The 20,129-nt window shown below is 39.2% G+C and overlaps 1 pseudogene; it reads right to left on the minus strand.

The window, feature by feature from the left end:
• The window catches only part of LOC102412221, a 50,545-nt pseudogene that overhangs the window by 18,908 nt on the left and 11,508 nt on the right, over positions 1 to 20,129 (minus strand).

Consider the following 20,129-nt stretch of genomic DNA (forward strand, 5'->3'; position numbering starts at 1 on the left):
GCTTGCTCATCTTGACAGACATTTGATCATAAGTAATTTCATTTCATTTCTAGCATCTTATCTCTGTAGAAACAATTAGTTATCTCTGTCAAACAATTCCTCAGCTATTTGTAAGGCCTCCTCAGAAGCCATTTTGCCTTTTTTGCATTTCTATTTCTTGTGGATGGTCTTGATCCCTGTCTCCTGTACAGTGTCATGAACTTCTGTCCATAGTTCTTCAGACACTGTCTATCAGTTCTAATCCCTTGAATTTATTTGTCACTTCCACTGCATAATCATAAGGGATTTGATTTAGGTCATACCTGAATGGTCTAGTGGTTTTCCCTACTTTCTTCAACTGAAGTCCGAATTTGGCAGTGAGGAGTTCATGATCTGAGCCACAGTCAGCTCCTGGTCTTGTTTTTGCTGACTGTATAGAGCTTCTCCATCTTTGGTTGCAATGAATATAACCAACCTGATTTTGGTATTGAACATCTGGTGATGTTCATGTGTAGAGTCTTCTCTTATATTGTTGGAAGAGGGTGTTTACTATGACCAGGGCTTATTCTTGTAAAAACTCTGTTAGCCTTTGGCCTGCTTTATTTTGTACTCCAAGGCCAAATATGCGTGTTACTCCAGATATCTCTTGACTTCCTACTTTTGCATTCCAGTCCCCTAAGATGAAAAGAACATCTGTTTTGGGGTGTTAGTTTTAGAAGGTCTTGTAGGTCTTCAAGAACTGTTCAATTTCAGCTTCTTTAGTATTACTGGTTGGGGCATAGACTTGGATTACTGTGATATTGAATGGTTTGCCTTAGAATTGAACAGAGATCATTCTGTCATTTTTGAGATTTCCCCTAGGTACTGTATTTCAGACTCTTCTTGACTATGAGGGCTAATCCATTTCTTCTATGGGATTCTTGCCCACAGTTGTGGATAGAATGGTCATCTGAATTAAATTCATGCATTCCAGTCCATTTTAGTTCTCTGATTCCTAATATGTTGATGTTCACTCTTGCCATCTCCTGCTTGACCACTTCTAATTTAACTTGATTCATGGACCTAACATTCCAGGTTCCTATGCAATTTTGCTCTTTACAGCATTGGAGTTTACTTCCATCACCAGTCACATCCACGACTAGGAGTTGTTTTCACTTTGGCTCCATCTCTTCATTCTTTCTGTAGTTATTTCTTCATTCTTCTCCAGTAGCCTATTGGGCACCTACCGGCCTGGGGAGTTCATCTTTTAGTGTCGTATCTTTTGCCTTTTCATATTGCTCATGGGGTTCTCAAAGCAAGAATACTGAAGTGGTTTGCCATTCCCTTCTCCAGAGAATGCATAAGGTTCATCCACCTTCTTTGAGCTTTGCTCTCTCACTTATCTTTTATTTAATACTTTGCATCTGTCTTGTTCCCCTGATTGTTTCATATTAGCCCCCAGACATGCTCAGGCATTCCTATTCTAAATGATTACAGGTTGGAGTTTGTCTCCTCTTTAAGTTCTCAGTCTCTTTATTCCTTTCACTATAATATTTCCAAAAACTTGAAACATTATCTTAGTAAGAATGACTATGTGCTGTGCTGTGCTTAGTTGCTCAGTCATGTCTGACTCTTTTCAACCCCATGGACTATAGTTCCCCAGGGTCCTCTGTCCATGGAATTCTCCAGGCAGTTCTCCAGTGGGTAGTCATTTCCTTCTCCAGGGGATATTCCCAACCCAGAGATTGAATCTGGGTTTCCTACACTGCAGGTGGATTCTTTACTCTCTGAGTCATCAAATATGAATGGTTTTAGTTACTCCCGACTCTTTGTGACCCCATGGCCTGTAGTCCACCAGGCTCCTTTGTCCATGGGGATTCTCTAGGCAAGAATAATGGAGGAGGGCTTCCATGCCCTCATCCAGAGGATCTTCCCAACCCAGGGACTGAACCCACGTCTCCCACACTGCAGGCAGATTCTTTACCATCTGAGCACCAGGGAAGCCCTCAAATAAGCATATATCATAGCTAAATAAACTAATGAACATTCAGTTTACTATTTCTTCATAAGTTTAGGTTGTTCCATATGACTTTTAAAAACACAATCCTGTCCTTCAGTCTCTGGTTGCTAAGTTAAATAACATATTTTTGTACTCTGTCTTCATCTTACAGATTGTTAAGATCAATGAAACCCTTTTCTTCTTTCTTGTGTTTATCCAAGCTAGTTTAATCCAGAAAATACTATAGACCAGAGTGAGTAAAAATAAACCAAGGTTGTGCTGTGCTGTGCAGTCATGTCCAACTTTTTGTGACCCCATGGACTGTAGACTATAGCCTGTCAGGCTCCTCTGTTCATGGGGATTCTCCAGGCAAAGAATACTGGAGTGGGTTGCCATGCCTTCTTCCGAGGGATCCACCCAACTCAGGGATTGAACCCAGGTCTCCCACATTGCAGGCAGATTACCATCTTAGCCACCAGGGAAACCCAACCAAAGATGCCCCACATTTATTTCAGTGTTTACCAATACTGGTCTTTTGCCAGTAATGTTCTAGGTTCTATAGATTGCTTGCTGAAGAAGACGGAGATGTCCTTGCTCACCCAGGGTGAGGGGACAGATAATTCATATATAAATTAATATAATATAATAAATAATAACAATATGATATTAAGTATAATACTATTACAAAGTTATAATAAATGTAATATAAAAAGAGGACTACTAATTATAAGGTGGATTATCTTGTGTGTGTATGTGTGTGAGTGCCCCTGGGTGGAACATCACACATATAAGCCTTATTCATCACCCAGCTGTCAAGGTGAGCCCCTCCTTTGCTTCTACCCACTGCTGTGGAAATACTTTCAGTTTTATTTTTCTTTCTCTCATTTTCCAGAAACAATAGTTTTTTCTTTTTTTTTTTTTGTTTTGTTATAATTTAGCAGTGCCTTGGCAAGGATAGAAAACTTTTCCACATAAGGAAATATTGTCAGGTACTATAGATTCTGTCTCAACTTCATTCTTCAACAGAAGTTTAGTTTACAAATAAACATTTCAGTACTGTTTTTATATCCTATGACCCTAGTTATAAATATAATGTTTAAAATAATAACACAGCCTATGAAATTTTGGTTCACACATTTTCTTCTACAAAGTCTTGATGTAGAATATTGTCTGATATTTATCTTATGATACTGCAATATTTTATTACGTTGCCTGCTGAAAAGAGCCTAAAATCTTCAGTAGTTCTGATAACTCAGAGCTAGGCAGGTAAGGGTCTATATTGTGAGAAACTCTCATTGAGATTAGAAGTGTGGTATGTGTAGGGGACAAGAATAAGTGATAAAATGGTTAGAAGAGCATACAAGAGCATTTTCAGGGAGGAATAAAATCTCAGTCATAGGCCTTCAATTCTTGACTGATTTGGGAAGCTTTTCTTATAGATTCCCTCTTAGTGCCTTCTCAGAAACCTCTGTAAACGTCTGTTGTGCCTTCAGTGGCCATATTTCATGGTATCCTGGAACCAGCCTATACTGTCTCATGAGAAAATTGTTAAATGTTCAGGATTTTGTAAGCACAACCATTATGAAAAGTAAATTACATGGGAACACATCTGCAAATATGAAGGGATAAGTAACTCCAGGGGTCCATCCTTCTACTGAAACATAAATGAGGAAAAACACATCAGAATCTACTTTGTTGAAAATCTGGAAAACAATTCAAGGTTTATGTGTGCTGATCAACAAAAGGCAACTTACAAATGGGAGGGGAGTGTTGTGGCACTTTTACTTGCCTTTGAGCCACCTTCCTCTCCTGCTTGAGAGAGTCGTGAAGATATAGGCCACATTCCCATTGTGAGACCTTTCCCCCTGCTTTCAAAGGGAAAGGAGCAGACCCTGATCTCAACGATTCTGTTTGTCTATTTGGAGCCCTTTGGGGGTTATCTGAAAAACTGAAGAAAGGCAGTTTGGTTTTTATTTTGTGCAGCAGAGAGCTCCATTAGAATGCAGCCAAGTGGATGGCATTCCTTGCAAACAAGAAAGGTAAATAAACAACCCCTCCTGTCTGGGGGAAGATGTTAAGGTTGAGGTAAACAATAGACATGTTAAAAACTTGATAAGAAAGACTAAGAAGAGACATTTTGTGGGGAAGTGGAACAGTAAAAAGTTACCTATGTGTAGGATTTATATCCCTAAATGATCTTTAGGTTCAAGAGAAGCAGAAACTAAAGGCTAAGGCAGAATTGTAAAGGGCCTGGTTAAGCATTGAAGGATTTAGAAAAGGCATAGGAAGCAGAGATCAAATTGCTAAGATCCGTTGGATCATAGAAAAAGCAAGAGAATTCCAGAAGAATAGCTACTTCTGCTTCACTGACTACACCAAAACCTTTGTGTGAATTGCAACAAACTTTGGAAAACTCTTAAAGAGATGGGGATACTAGACCATCTTACCTGTCTCCTGAGAAACTTGTATGCAGATCAGGAAGCAATAGTTAGAACTGGCCATGGAACAATGGACTGGTTCCAAATTAGGAAAGGAGTATGTCAAGATTGTATATTGTCACCTTGCTTATTTAACTTATATGCAGAGTACATCATGCGATATACCAGGCTGGATGAAGCACAAGCTGGAGTCAAGATGGGCACAATAAAGGACAGAAATGATATGGATCTAGCAGAAGCAGAAGATATTAAGAAGAGGTGGAAGAATACACAGAAGAACTATATGAAGAAGATCTTCATGACCCAGATAATCACGATGGTGTGATCACTCACCTAGAGCCAGACATCCTGGCATGTTAAGTCAAGTGGGCCTTAGGAAGCATCACTACAAACAAAGCTAGTGGAGGTGATGGAATTCCAATTATGCTATTTCAAATCCTAAAAGATGATGGTGTTAAAGTACTGCACTCAATATGCCAGCAAATTTGGAAAACTCAGCAGTGGCCACAGGACTGGAAAAGGTCAGTTTTCATTCCAATGCCAAAGAAAGGTAATGTCAAAGAATGGGTGTGAGAGTTGGACCATAAAGAAGGATGAACTCCAAGGAATTAATGCTTCTGAACTGTGGTGTTGGAGAAGACTCTTGAGAGTCCCTCGGACTGCCAGGAGATCAAACTAGCCAATCCTAAAGGAAATCAGTCCTGAATATTCATTAGAAGGACGGATGCTGAAGCTGAAGCTCCAATACTTGGGCCACCTGATGTGAAGAGCTGACTCATTGGAAAAGACCCTGATTCTGGGAAGGATTGAAGGTAAGAGGAGAAGGGGATGACAGAGGAAAAGATGGTTGGATGGCATCACCAACTCAATGGACATGAGTTTGAGCAAGCTCTGAGAGATGGTGATGGACAGGAAAGCCTGGTGTCCTGGAGTCTATGAGGTCCTTAAGAGTTGGAGACATCTGAGTGACTGAACAACAAAGTATTCAAGGCATGCTAAACACTGAGCCAGTATGCAAAGAGAGTTGTTTTTTTCCTTGCTGTTGTTTGTTTGGGTATGTTTTTGTTTTGTCTCAAGGCAAAAAACTCAAACAACGCATAAACTTACCATAAGATAAAGGACACATTTCTGAGAGCACATACCACTAATATTTTTACATAAAAAGGTAGAAAAATGCTAGACATATAACCAAATCCCACAGGAACCAACCACAACAAGCCCTGAGCACAAGAAAGCTTATGATTTCCAGAGTTATCTTATTATAAAATTCAAAATGTCCAGTTTTCCACAAAAAAATTAAAAATCTTGCAAAGAAACAAGAAAATATGACCCATTCACAGAAAAATTAATAGAAACTATCAATGAGGAATCAAGTCATAGAAGTTATTCAGCAAGGCCTTTAATTCAACTGGCTTAAATATGCTCAAAATACTCAAAATAAAGGAAATTATGGAAAAAAATTGTATAACTCCAGGGGAATGATATTCCTCAAACAGTGTACACCTCTAAAGAGATGCAGGTTATAAAAAGGGACCAAACTGATTCTAGATTAAAAATTACAATACCAGAAATGAATTCACTAAGAATTTCAACATCAGATTTGAGCAGTCAGAGTTGAAAATCAGAGAACTTGAAAACATTTAAAATTATCCAGTCTGAGGAACATAAAGACAAGGGAATGAACAAAAATGACAAGAGCCTATGAGATCTGTGAGACACCATCAATAATAGCACATCAAATAATGCAAGTTTCATAAGGAGAGAATAGAGAGAAAGGAATGTAAAAGAATTTTGAAGAAACTATGACCAACAAATGATATTTTGATTAAATATATGAATCTACACATTCAGGAAGCTCAATGAACTTTAGAAAGGAAAAACACAAGAGATCCACACTGAGACATGTTATAATAAAACTTTTAAAGACAGAGACAAAGGAAGAACCTTGAAAGCAGCAAAAGAGAAATGACTGTCCTATATAGGGGAGACTCATTAAAAAAAAGACTGGACATCTTAGCAGAAACCATGGAGGCCAGAAGGCAGTGCGATGACATACTTAAAGTACCTAAAGAAAGAGAAAGCCCGTAACTCTATACCTGGAAAAACTATCATTCAAAAATAAAGAATTTAAGACATTCCCAGATTAACAAATGCTGAGGGAATTCATCACTAGTATATGTGTCCTATTTGTTCAGTCGCTGAGTTTTGTCCAACTCTTTGTGATCCTGTGGACTGTGGCATGTCAGTCTTCCTTGTCCTTCACTATTTCTTGGAGTTTTCTCAAATGCATGTTCATTGAGTTGGTGATGCTTGATGTGTACTATAGGAAATGCTAAAGAGTCCTTCAGGTTGAAATGAAAGGATACTAGACAATAAACTTGAAGCCATGTGAAGAAATAACACAGGTAAAGGAATATATAAGCCAGTGTTAATGTATTTTTCATTTGTGACTCCTTTTTCTTTCCCAGTTTGATCAAAAAGACAAATCATAAAATGATAATGATAAGCCTATGTTAAATGGGCACACAAAGTAGAAAGATGTAATTTGTGACACAGTAATGTAAAGTGGGGGAGGGATGGAGAAATGTAGGAACAGAATTTTTACAATTGTTACATGTTTGTGAGGTTAATTGTTAGCTCCAGCACAACCAATGCTAAAATAACTTTTAAATATACAGAAAAATAGATTAGAAAGGAATCAAAGTCATACATTACAAAAATACCAAACACAAAAGAAAGCAGTTAATGGTGGCATTGAGGAACAAACAAGATATGAAACATATGAAAGACAAATCAAAATTGCAGAAATAAATATTTCATTATCAGTAATTATAAATGGATTAAACTCTTCTAGAAGGTAAATATTCAAAATAGATTAAAAAACAAAATGCTATTATATGCTGTCTAGAAAAGACTCATTTTATATCCAAGACAAATAGGTCAAAAGTAAAAGAATGGAAAAGGACATTCCAGGCAAATAGTTACTAAAAGAGAACTGAGATATCAGTGCTAAGATCAGATAAAATAGACTCAGTCAAAAATTGGGGGTGGTCTTAAGATGGCGAGGGAATAGGATGGGGAGACCACTTTCTCCCCCACAAATTCATCAAAAGAACATTTGAACACTGAGTAAATTCCACAAAACAACTTCTGAATGCCAGCAGAGGACATCAGGCACCCAGAAAAGCAGCCCGTTGTCTTCTAAAGGAGGTAGGAAAAAATATAAAAGATAAAAGAGAGACAAAAGAGGTAGGGACGGAGCTCCATCCCGGGAAGGGAGTCTTTAAAAAGAGAGAAGTTTCCAAACCCCAGGAAACACTCTCACTGGCGAGTCTGTTGTGAACCTTGGAAACTCAGAGGGCAACATAACCGGGAGGAAAAATAAATAAATAATTAAACCCACAGATTACATGCCCAATGGTAAATCCCAGCAGAGAAGCAACTCAGACACCTGCATCCGCCACTAGCAAGCGGGGGCTGTGAGGGAGGCGGGGGCTTCACTGCTTAGAGTAAGGACAGGGCCTGAATGCCCTGAGGGCAATCTGAGAGAACTAACTTGAGATAGCAAACCAGACTGTGGGATAGCTACCTCGCGAAAAGCCCTAACCTAAGACACCACCAGGCCCGCTCACAGAACAAAGGACTGACTAGAGCTATGCAAAAAGCCCTAACCTAAGACACCTACAGGCCTGCTCACAGAACAAAGGACTGAGCAGAGCTAGCTGGCTGCAGACCGGCCCATCCCCTGCTGGAGACAGGCAGGCGAGGGCAGCCAGAGCTGGAAGAGGGCAATCGCAGCCCCAGAGAGGCCATTATCTACCAAACTGCAAGCAGGCTTCATTGCTAACCAAGATTTCTTCAGATTCTGGACAGTCAACATCCACCTGAGAAGGTGCGCCGGTTGTACACCCAGAAAACTGAGCAGCAGGGATCGGGGAGGCGATAAGTCGCAGCAACTGTGCTCACCAAACACATGGTCACCTGAGCTGCTTGGACCTGGGAAGGGCACAAAACGCAGGCCCAACCGAGTCTGCGCCTCTGAGGACTACCCGAGTACCTGAACCTGAGCAGCTTAGACCTAGGAGATGCATACAACCCAGGGCCGGCCTCAGACAGCTCCCAGCAGAGCAACCTAGAGCCTAAGCAGTGTAGACAGGGAAAGCACACACGCCGTGAGTGGGGGCAAACCCAGTGTGGCTGAGACACTGCCAGCACAGGCCAGTGTTATTTGTTTGCAGCGTTCCTCCTGCCCCACAGCACGACTGAACAAGTGAGCCTTAAAAAGTGTCCACCACCATCCCCTTGTGTCTGGGCGGAAATTAGACACTTAAGAGACCAGCAAACAGAAGAAGCTAAAACAGAGGGAACCACTTTGGAAGTGACAGAAGAATTCCAGCTCCACCCACCAGAACACCGACACAAGCTTCCCTAACCAGGAAACCTTGACAAGCCACCAGTCCAACCCCACCCACAGCAAGGAAACTCCACAATAAAGAGAACTCCACAAACTTCCAGAATACGGAAAGGCCGCCTCAAACACAGCAATATAAACAAGATGAAGAGGCAGAGAAAAGGAACAGGATAAATGCCCACCAAACCAAACAAAAGAGGAAGAGATAGGGAATCTACCTGATAAAGAATTCTGAATAATGATAGTGAAAATGATCCAAAATCTTGAAAACAAAATGGAGTTACAGAGAAATAGCCTGGAGACAAGGATTGAGAAGATACAAGAAAGGTTTAACAAGGATCTAGAAGAAATAAAAAACAGTCAATATATAACGAATAATGCAATAAATGAGATAAAAAACATTCTGGAGGGAACCAACAGTAGAATAATAGAGACAGAAGATAGGATAAGTGAGGTAGAAGATAGAATGGTAGAAATAAATGAAACAGGGAGGAAAAAAGAAAAACGAATTAAAAGAAATGAGGACAATCTCAGACCTCTGGGACAATGTTAAATGCCCCAGTGTTCGAATCATAGGAATCCCAGAAGAAGAAGACAAAAGAAAGACCATGAGAAAATACTTGAGGAGATAAGAGCCGAAAACTTCCCTAAAATGGGGAAGGAAATAATCACCCAAATCCAAGAAACCCAGAGAGTCCCAAACATGATAAACCCAAGGTGAAACACCCCAAGACACATATTAATCAAATTAACAAAGATCAAACACAAAGAACAAATATTAAAAGCAGCAAGGGAAAAACAACAAATAACACACAAGGGGGTTCCCATAAGGATAACAACTGATCTTTCAATAGAAACTCTTCAGGCCAGGAGGGAATGGCAGGACATACTTAAAGTGATGAAAGAAAATAACCTACAGCCCAGATTACTGTACCCAGCAAGAATCTCATTCAAATATGAAGGAGAAATCAAAAGCTTTACAGACAAGCAAAAGCTGAGAGAATTCAACACCACTAAACCAGCTCTCCAACAAATGCTAAAGGATCTTCTCTAGACAGGAAACACAGAAAGGGTGTATAAACTCGAACCCAAAACAATAAAGTAAATGGCAACGGGATCATGCTGCTGCTGCTATGTTGCTTCAGTCATGTCTGGCTCTGTGCGACCCCAGAGACGGCAGCCCACCAGGCTCCCCCGTCCCTGGGATTCTCCAGGCAAGAACACTGGAGTGGGTCGCCATACTTACCAATAATTACCTTAAACGTAAATGGGTTGAATGCCCCAACCAAAAGACAAAGACTGGCTGAATGGATACAAAAACAAGACCCCTAAATATGTTGTCTACAAGAGACCCACCTCGAAACAAGGGACACATACAGACTGAAAGTGAAGGGCTGGAAAAAGATATTCCATGCAAATAGAGACCAAAAGAAAGAAGGAGTAGCAATACTCATATCAGATAAAATAAACTTTAAAACAAAGGCTGTGAAAAGAGACAAAGAAGGACACTACATAATGATCAAAGGATCAATCAAAGAAGAACATATAACAATTATAAATATATATGCACCCAACATAGAAGCACCGCAATATGTAAGACAAATGCTAACAAGTATGAAAGGGGAAATTAACAATAACACAATAATAGTGGGAGACTCTAATACCCCACTCGCACCTATGGATAGATCAACTAAACAGAAAATTAACAAGGAAACACAAACTTTAAATGATACAATAAACCAGTTAGACCTAATTGATATCTATAGGACATTTCACCCCTAAACAATGAATTTCACCTTTTTCTCAAGCACACATGGAACCTTTTCCAGGATAGATCACATCCTGGGCCATAAATGTAGCCTTGGTAAAGTAAAAAACATTGAAATCATTCCAAACATCTTTTCTGACCACAATGCAGTAAGATTAGATCTCAATTACAGGAGAAAAACTATTAAAAATTCCAACATATGGAGGCTGAAAAACATGCTGCTGAATAACCAACAAATCACAGAAGAACTCAAAAAAAGAAATCAAAATATGCATAGAAATGAATGAAAATGAAAACACAACCCAAAACCTGTGGGACACTGTAAAAGCAGTGCTAAGGGGAAGGTTCATAGCAATACAGGCATATCTCAAGAAACAAGAAAAAAGTCAAATAAATAACCTAACTCTACACCTAAAGCAACTAGAAAAGGAAGAAATGAAGAACCCCAGGGTTAGTAGAAGGAAAGAAATCTTAAAAATTAGGGTAGAAATAAATGCAAAAGAAAATAAACCATAGCAAAAATCAACAAAGCCAAAGCTGGTCCTTTGAGAGGATAAATAAAATTGACAAACCATTAGCCAGACTCATCAAGAAACAAAGGGAGAAAAATAAAGTCAATAAAATTAGAAATGAACATGGAGAGATCACAACAGACAACACAGAAATACAAAGGATCATAATAGACTACTATCAACAATTATATGCCAATAAAATGGACAACTTGGAAGAAATGGACAAATTCTTAGAAAAGTACAACTTTCCAAAACTGAACCAGGAAGAAATAGAAAATCTTAACAGACCCATCATAAGCAAGGAAATTGAAACTGTAATCAGAAATTTTCCAGCAAACAAAAGCCCAGGTCCAGACGGCTTCACAGCTGAATTCTACCAAAAATTTAGAGACGAGCTAACACCTATCCTACTCAAATTCTTCCAGAAAATTGCAGAGGAAGGTAAACTTCCAAACTCATTCTATGAGGCCACCATCATTCTAATGCCAAAACCTGACAAAGATGCCACAAAAAAAGAAAACTACAGGCCAATATCACTGATGAACATAGATGCAAAAATCCTTAACAAAATTCTAGCAATCAGAATCCAACAACACATTAAAAAGATCATACACCATGACCAAGTGGGCTTTATTCCAGGGATGCAAGGATTCTTCAATATCTGCAAATCAATCAATGTAATACACCACATTAACAAATTGAAAAATAAAAACCATATGATTTTCTCAATAGATGCAGAGAAAGCCTTTGACAAAATTCAACATCCATTTATGATCAAAACTCTCCAGAAAGCAGGAATAGAAGAACATACCTCAACATAATAAAAGCTATATATGACAAACCCACAGCAAACATTATCCTCAATGGTGACAAATTGAAAGCATTTCCCCTAAAGTCAGGAACAAGACAAGGGTGCCCACTCTCACCACTACTATTCAACATAGTTTTGGAAGTTTTGGCCACAGGAATCAGAGCAGAAAAAGAAATAAAAGGAATCCAAGTGGGAAAAGAAGAAGTAAAACTCTCACTGTTTGCAGATGACATGATGCTCTACATAGAAAACCTTAAAGACTCCACCAGAAAATGAGTAGAGCTAATCAATGAGTATAGTAAAGTTGCAGGATATAATCAACACACAGAAATCCCTTGCATTCCTATACACTAAAAATGAGAAAATAGAAAGAGAAATTAAGGAAACAATTCCATTCACCATTGCAATGAAAAGAATAATATATAGGAATATATCTACCTAAAGAAACAAAAGATATATATATATATATATATATATATATATATATATATATATATATATATATAAAACTATAAAACACTGGTGAAAGAAATCAAAGAGGACACTAATAGATGGAGAAATATACCGTGTTCATGGATTGGAAGAATCAATATAGTGAAAATGAGTATACTCCCCCAAAGCAATCTATAGATTCAATGCAATCCTTAACAAGCTACCAATGGTATTTTTCACAGAGCTAGAACAAATACTTTCTAGCAAATACTTTTTGTATGGAAATACAAAAAAACCTCGAATAGCCAAAGCAATCTTGAGAAAGAAGAATGGAACTGGAGGAATCAACCTGCCTGACTTCAGGCTCTATTATAAAGCCACTGTCATCAAGACAGTATGGTACTGGCACAAAGACAGAAATATAGATCTATGGAACTAAATAGAAAGCCCAGAGATAAATCCACCAGCCTATGGACACCTTATCTTTGACAAAGGAAGCAAGAATATACAAAGGAGAAAAGACAATCTCTTTAACAAGTGGTGCTGGGAAAACTGGTCAACCGCTTGTAAAAGAATGAAACTAGAACATTTTCTAACACCATACACAAAAATAAACTCAAAATGGATTAAAGATCTAAACGTAAGACCAGGAACTATAAAACTCCTAGAGGAGAACATAGGCAAAACACTCTCCGACATAAATCACAGCAGGATCGCCTATGACCCACCTCCCAGAATATTGGAAATAAAAGCAAAAATAAACAAATGGGACCCAATTAAAATTAAAAGCTTCTGCACAACAAAGGAAACTATAAGCAAGGTGAAAAGACAGCCTTTAGAATGGGAGAAAATAATAGCCAATGAAGCAACTGACAAATAATCTCTAAAATATACGAGCAACTCCTGCAGCTCAATTCCAGAAAAATAAATGACCCAATCAAAAAATGGGCCAAGGAACTAAACAGGCATTTCTCCAAAGAAGACATACAGATGGCTAACAAACACATGAAAAGATGCTCAACATCACTCATTATTAGAAAAATGCAAATCAAAACCACAATGAGGTACCATTTCATGCCAGTCAAAATGGCTGCTATGCAAAAGTCTACAAGCAAAAAATGCTGGAGAGGGTATGGAGAAAAGGGAACCCTCTTACACTGTTGGGAATGCAAACTAGTACAGCCACTATGGAGAAGAGTGTGGAGATTCCTTAAAAAACTGGAAAAAGTACTGCCGTACAACCCAGCAATCCCACTGCTGGGCATACACACCGAGGAAACCAGAGTTGAAAGAGATACGTGTGCCCCAATGTTCATCGCAGCACTGTTTATAATAGCCAGGACATGGAATCAACCTAGATGTCCATCAGTAGACGAATGGATAAGAAAGCTGTGGTACATATACACAATGGAATATTACTCAGCCATTAAAAAAATACATTTGAATCAGTTCTAATGAGGTGGATGAAACTGGAGCCTATTATACACAGTGAAGTAAGCCAGAGAGAAAAATACCAATACAGTATCAGTTCAGTTCAGTTTAGTCACTCAGTCATGTCCAATTCTTTGTGACCCCATGAATCGCAGCATGCCAGGCCTCCCCGTCCATCACCAACTCCCGGAGTTCACTCAAACTCATGTCCATCGAGTCGGTGATGCCATCCAGCCATCTCATCCTCTGTCGTCCCCTTCTCCTCCTGCCCCCAATCCCTCCCAGCATCAGAGTCTTTTCCAATGAGTCAACTCTTCACATGAGGTTGCCAAAGTATTGGAGTTTCAGCTTTAGCATCAGTCCTTCCAAAGAACACCCAGGACTGATTTTCTTTTACTAATGCATATATATGGAATTTAGAAAGATGGTAATGATAACCTTGTATGCAAGACAGCAAAAGAGACACAGATGTAAAGAACAGTCTTTTGGACTCTGTGGGAGAGGGTGAAGGTGGGATGATTTGGGAGAATGACATTGAAACATGTATATTATCATATGTGAAATGAAGCGCCAGTCCAGGTTCATTGCATGATACAGGATGCTCGGGGCTGGTTCACTGGGATGACCCAGAGGGGTTGTATGGGGAGTGAGCCGGGAGCGGGGTTCAGGATGGGGCACATGTGTACACTCGTGGCGGATTCATGTCGATGTATGGCAAAACCAATACAATGTTGTAAAGTAATTAGCCTCCAATTAAAATAAATAAATTATAAAAATTGTTACAAGAGGCAAGGAGGAACACTAAATATTGATTAAAATGTGAACCCATCAGTAAGATATAAACCTAGGGACCTAAAAACAGAACTCTAAAACATAGGAAGCAAAAATTGAGAAGTGAAAGCAGAATTATACAGTTCTAAAATAATAGTTGGAGATTTCAATGCTGTACTTTCCATATGGATAAACAATTAGAAGATCAGTAGCAAATAGGGGAGTTGAACAATACTCTAAACCAGCTACATCTGACAGACATAAACAGACACTCTCTACAACATCAGCTTAGTAGTGTTTCTGCTGAACAGATTTTCCCAAGAACTTTGTGGATCTTCTGTTAATGTCAGTGGGAGTAACTCCTCTAGGCAAAAGCCAGATTTATAGATCTTTTGCAGACAAACCCTTCTAAGCTTTGCCCTCCTGCTGAAATAGTAGGAAACAGTACCCTTAAGCTTCCTAGAGGACTTCTAATTTGGTTGATATCTGTGAGGGAAATCCTTATCCTCTTTTTTGGGGAGGGTGTGGTTAAAATGATTTTTATTCATTTATTATTATTTTTAATTGGAGGATAATTGCTTTACAGTATTGTGTTGGTTTCTGCCATATATGAACATGAATCAGCCAAGTATACATATGTCTCCTCCCTCTTGAACCTCCCTCCAACCTATTATCCCACCCCTCTAGGTTGTCACAGAGCAGTGGGTTGAGCTCCCTGCATCATATAGCAAATTCCCACTGGCTATCTATTTTACATATGGTAATGTGTGTTTCCATGTTACTCTCTGAATTCATCTCAACCTCTCCTTCCACTATTGTGTCCACAAATCTGTTCTCTTTGTTTCCATTCAGTTCAGTATAGTTGCTCAGACGTGTCTGACTCTGCAACCCCATGGACTACAGCATGTCAGGCCTCCCTGTCCATCACCAACACCTGGAGTCCACTCAAACTCACATCCATCAAGTCGGTGATGCCATCCAACCATCTCATCCTCTGTCGTCCCCTTCTCCTCCTGCCTTCAATCTTTCCCAGCATCAGAGTCTTTTCCATTGAGTCGGCTCTTCACATCAGGTGGCCAAATATTGGAGTTTCAGCTTCAGCATCACTCCTTCTAAAGAATATTTAGGACGGATGTCCTTTAGGATGGATTGGTTGTACCTCCTTGCAGTCCAAAGGACTCTCAAGAGTCTTCTTTAACACCACAGTTCAAAACATCAATTCTTCAGCCCTCAGCTTTCTTGATAATCCAACTCTCACATCCATACATGACTACTGGAAAAACCATAGCTCTGACTAGGTGGACCTTTGTTGGCAAAGTAATGTCTCTGCTTTTTAATATGCTGTCTAGATTGGTCATAACCTTTCTTCCAAGGAGTAAGCATCTTTTTATTTCATGGCTGCAATCACCATCTGCAGTGATTTTGGGCCCCCCCAAAAATAAAGTCAGCAACTGTTTGTTTCGACTGTTTCCCCATATATTTGCCATGAAGTGATAGGACCAGATGGCATAATGTTAGCTTTCTGAATGTTGAGTTTTAAGCCAACTTTTTCACTGTCCTCAACTTTTTCACTTTCATCAAGAACCTCTTTAGTTTTTCTTTGCTTTCTGCCATAATGGTGGTGTCATATGCATACTGAGTTTATGATATTTCTCCTGGCAGTCTGGATTCCAGCTTGTGCTTCATCCAGCCTGGCATTTCGCATGATGTACTCTGCATATAAGTTAAATAAGCAGGGTGACAATATACAGCCCTGACATACTCCTTTGCCAATGTTGAACCAGTCCATTGTCAATGTCCAGTTCTAACTGTTGCTTCTTGACCCGCATACAGGTTTCTCAGGAGGCAGATCAGATGGTCTGGTATTCCCATCTCTCTCAGAATTTTCCGCAGTTGTTGTCATCCACACAGTCAAAGGCATTGGCATAGTCAATGAAGCAGAAGTAGATGTTTTTCTGGAACTCTTTTGCTGTTACTGATGATCCAACGGATGTTGGCAATTTGATCTCTGGTCCCTCTGCCTTTTCTAAAACCAGCTTGAACATCTGGAATTTGATGGTTCATGTACTGTTGAAGCCTAGCTTGGAGAATTTTGAGCATTATTTTACTAGCATGTGAGATGAGTGCAATTGTGTGGTAGTTTGAGCATTCTTTGGCACTACCTTTCTTTGGGACTGGAATGAAAACTGACCTTTTCCAGTCCTGTGGCCACTGCTGAGTTTTCCAAATTTGCTGGCATATTGAGTGAAGCACTTTCACAGCATCATCTTTTAGGATTGTTTCCATTGCTGCCCTGTAAATAGGTTCATCAATACTAGTTTTCTAGATTCCATATATATGTGTTAATATACCATATTTGTTTTTATCTTTATGACTTACTTAACTCTGTATAATAGGCTCTAAGTTCATCCACCTCATTAGAACTGGCTCAAATGCATTCCTTTTAATGGCTGAGTAATATTCCATTGCATATATACACCATAACTTCTCTATCCATTCATCTGTCAATAGACATCTAGTTTGCTTCCATGTCCTAGCTATTATAAATAGTGGTGCAGTGAATATTGGGGTATGGTGTCTCTTTCAATTATGGTTTTCTCAGGATATATACAGCCCAGTAGTAGGATTGTTGGCTCATATGGTAGTTTTATTTCTAGTTTTATAAGGAACGTTTCTCCTTAAAACGATAGGAAGGCCTATTTTTGTGCCTGATTCCTTTACCTTTTAATCTTTCTGAAGTTTTAGGGAAAAGTTGTACAATCATACTAAACAGAGATTAATAAGACTGTGAATCTCTCTATTCTTACAGATGGTGAGAAATTTCAAAATTGTAAGGTCTTGATTTCTTTTTGTTTAACAGTTCTTTCCTCAATTTATCATCCTCCTCTCACATATTATCATAAATAGAAAAAAGAATTCAAGAGCCACTTTTAACCCTTTACTTGGAAGTCTCCCTAAGTATAAAACCAGCTTTTAAGTATTTTCTTGAACATAACTCCAGGATATAATTTTGCTAAGTTTTTTTTTTTATCACTTTGTAACAAGAGTCTTCCTCCTTCTGTTTCTAATAACATGTTCCTCAATTTCTTCTGAACTCTCACTGAAGCATACTTAAACATTAGATTTCTACCAACAGTCTGTTGAAAACATATAGGCTTTCTCTCAAAGTCTCTTCAAGTCTCTGCTCACTTGACTCATTCAAAGCTATGTCCAAGTTTTTAGGTATCACTTCTAGGCATCAAAATCTGTTTTATTTTTATACTGTTGTATAATGGATTACCACAAACTTAGTATCTCAAAACACAGATATATCCCAGTTTCTGTCAGGAGTCTGGCATGACTTAGCTGGGTGCTGTACTCGATGTTTTATAAGGCAGCACTCCACGTGTTGACTGAGCTGTATTTTCATCTAGAGTTTCAACTATAATAGCTGCTCTTAGCTTATACATATTGACAGAATTAATTTTCTTGTGATTTTAGGACTGTTCACAGTTCCTGGCCACATTATCTTTTCCATAGGCCTTCCTTTAACATGATACCTTACTTCGGTAAGTCACCAGGAGGGAAAATTATTTCTAAAGAAGGGCTGAGTCTCTCTTTAAGGCCTTTTGCCTGATTAAGTTGAGCCTATCCAGGATAATCTTCCTTTTGGTTAAAGCAAAATCAATTGGTTTGAGTCCTTAATTTTATCTGAAAATTTCTTCATCTATGTTACATTCTATTCTTTAGCAGCAAAGGGAGGTCATTAGGTAGGCCTTGAATCATGGAGCTACACTCATCTGCGTGCCAAGTGGTAAAGTATATGTGAAGTCCTCAGTCCAGTATTTGACGTATACTAAGAGCACAAGCTGGAATCAAGATTGCCGGGAGAAATATCAATAACCTCAGATATGCAGATGACACCACCCTTATGGCAGAAAGTGAAGAGGAACTAAAAAACCTCTTGATGAAAGTGAAAGAGGAGAGTGAAAAAGTTGGCTTAAATCTCAACATTCAGAAAGCAAAGATCATGGCATCTGGTCCCATCACTTCATGGAAAATAGATTGGTAAACAGTGGAAACAGTGTCAGACTTTATTTTTGGGGGCTCCAAAATCACTGCAGATGGTGATTGCAGCCATGAAATTAAAAGACGCTTACTCCTTGGAAGGAAAGTTATGACCAACCTAGATAGCATATTCAAAAGCAGAGACATTACTTTGCCAGCAAAGGTCCGTCTAGTCAAGGCTATGGTTTTCCAGTGGTCATGTATGGATGTGAGAGTAGGACTGTGAAGAAAGCTGTGTCCTGAAGAACTGATGCTTTTGACCTGGGGTGTTAGACAAGACTCTTCAGAGTCCCTTGGACTGCAAGGAGATCCAACCAGTCCATTCTGAAGGAGATCAGCCCTGGGTGTTCTTTGGAAGGACTGATGCTAAAGCTGAAACTCCAGTACTTTGGCCATCTCATGCAAAGAGCTGACTCATTGGAAAAGACTCTGATGCTGGGAGGGATTGGGGGCAGGAGGAAAAGGGGATGACAGAGGATGAGATGGCTGGATGGCATCACTGACTCAAGGGACATGAGTTTGAGTGAACTCCGGGAGTTGGTGATGGACAGGGAGGCCTGGCGCGCTGCGATTCATAGGGTCGCAAAGAGTCAGACACAACTGAGTGACTGAACTGAACTGAAGAGCTCAATAAATGTTAAGACCTCCTATCTTTTGATCTTTCTAAAGTCTCTGTTGGAACCACAGTCTCAGTGCTCAGAGGGATGTGGGACTCAATGAGGTAAATCCCACTGAAGGGGAGGCAGATCTAAAAGAGTTTGCCACTACCTAGCCAAAGGAGAATCAGATTCTCTTAATTATAAGAGCATGCTTCACAGTTTAGGAAAATCTGGAGAGGGGAACTGTTAGTGGAGACTTGAAGACCTAAACCAGAGAACTTGGTAGGAATACATATATAGATCAGGTTCCAGGGAATTTTTCAGTGCATCAGGGTAGAGTATAGAAAGGAATTAAGAGAGAAGCATAGCCCGGGGAGTGTATTCCATTCAAACAAGTAAGATGGCTGTTATATGGAGATACATATAACCTTCCAGATATCCTTTTAGTTGACCAAAGGGACTTGGAGTTTAGGTCGTTTAGGATTATAACTGAGCTATTCTGTACATGAAATTCTTTTGGTGCCTATACCTATTCCAGACAGTAAAGGCAAATTTTAAGAGACGATATTCAGTTAAGATTGCCCTATGAACTAAAGTAACCTGAAAAGTGGCAAGTGTATCTGGGTAAACATCATGAAAAGAGACAAAGGCTGTTTTAATGGGATGAATAAATTCCAAGGACTAGAGCATTCTATGGGACCAAGAATGGAAATGTAGTTAAAAGAGAAGCTCCCCAAGGTAGAAGCAGGTTCCAATCTCCAAGAGACCATGAAGACTGAAAGTAGAATGTCAGACCCACCACTCCAGGGAGAATAAATATAGAGTTAATGATAATATGTCAAGTCCAATAAAGATTGGGAAGCTTACATACATTGGAGAATGAAAGGAAAGATCAAGACTTAAGGGTCTAAATTAAGGCCAAGGTTTTTTGTTCGTTTGATTTTTACTTTAA

The sequence above is a fragment of the Bubalus bubalis genome, chromosome 16, assembly GCF_019923935.1.
Source record: "Bubalus bubalis isolate 160015118507 breed Murrah chromosome 16, NDDB_SH_1, whole genome shotgun sequence".
Classification (NCBI taxonomy): Eukaryota; Metazoa; Chordata; class Mammalia; order Artiodactyla; family Bovidae; genus Bubalus; species Bubalus bubalis.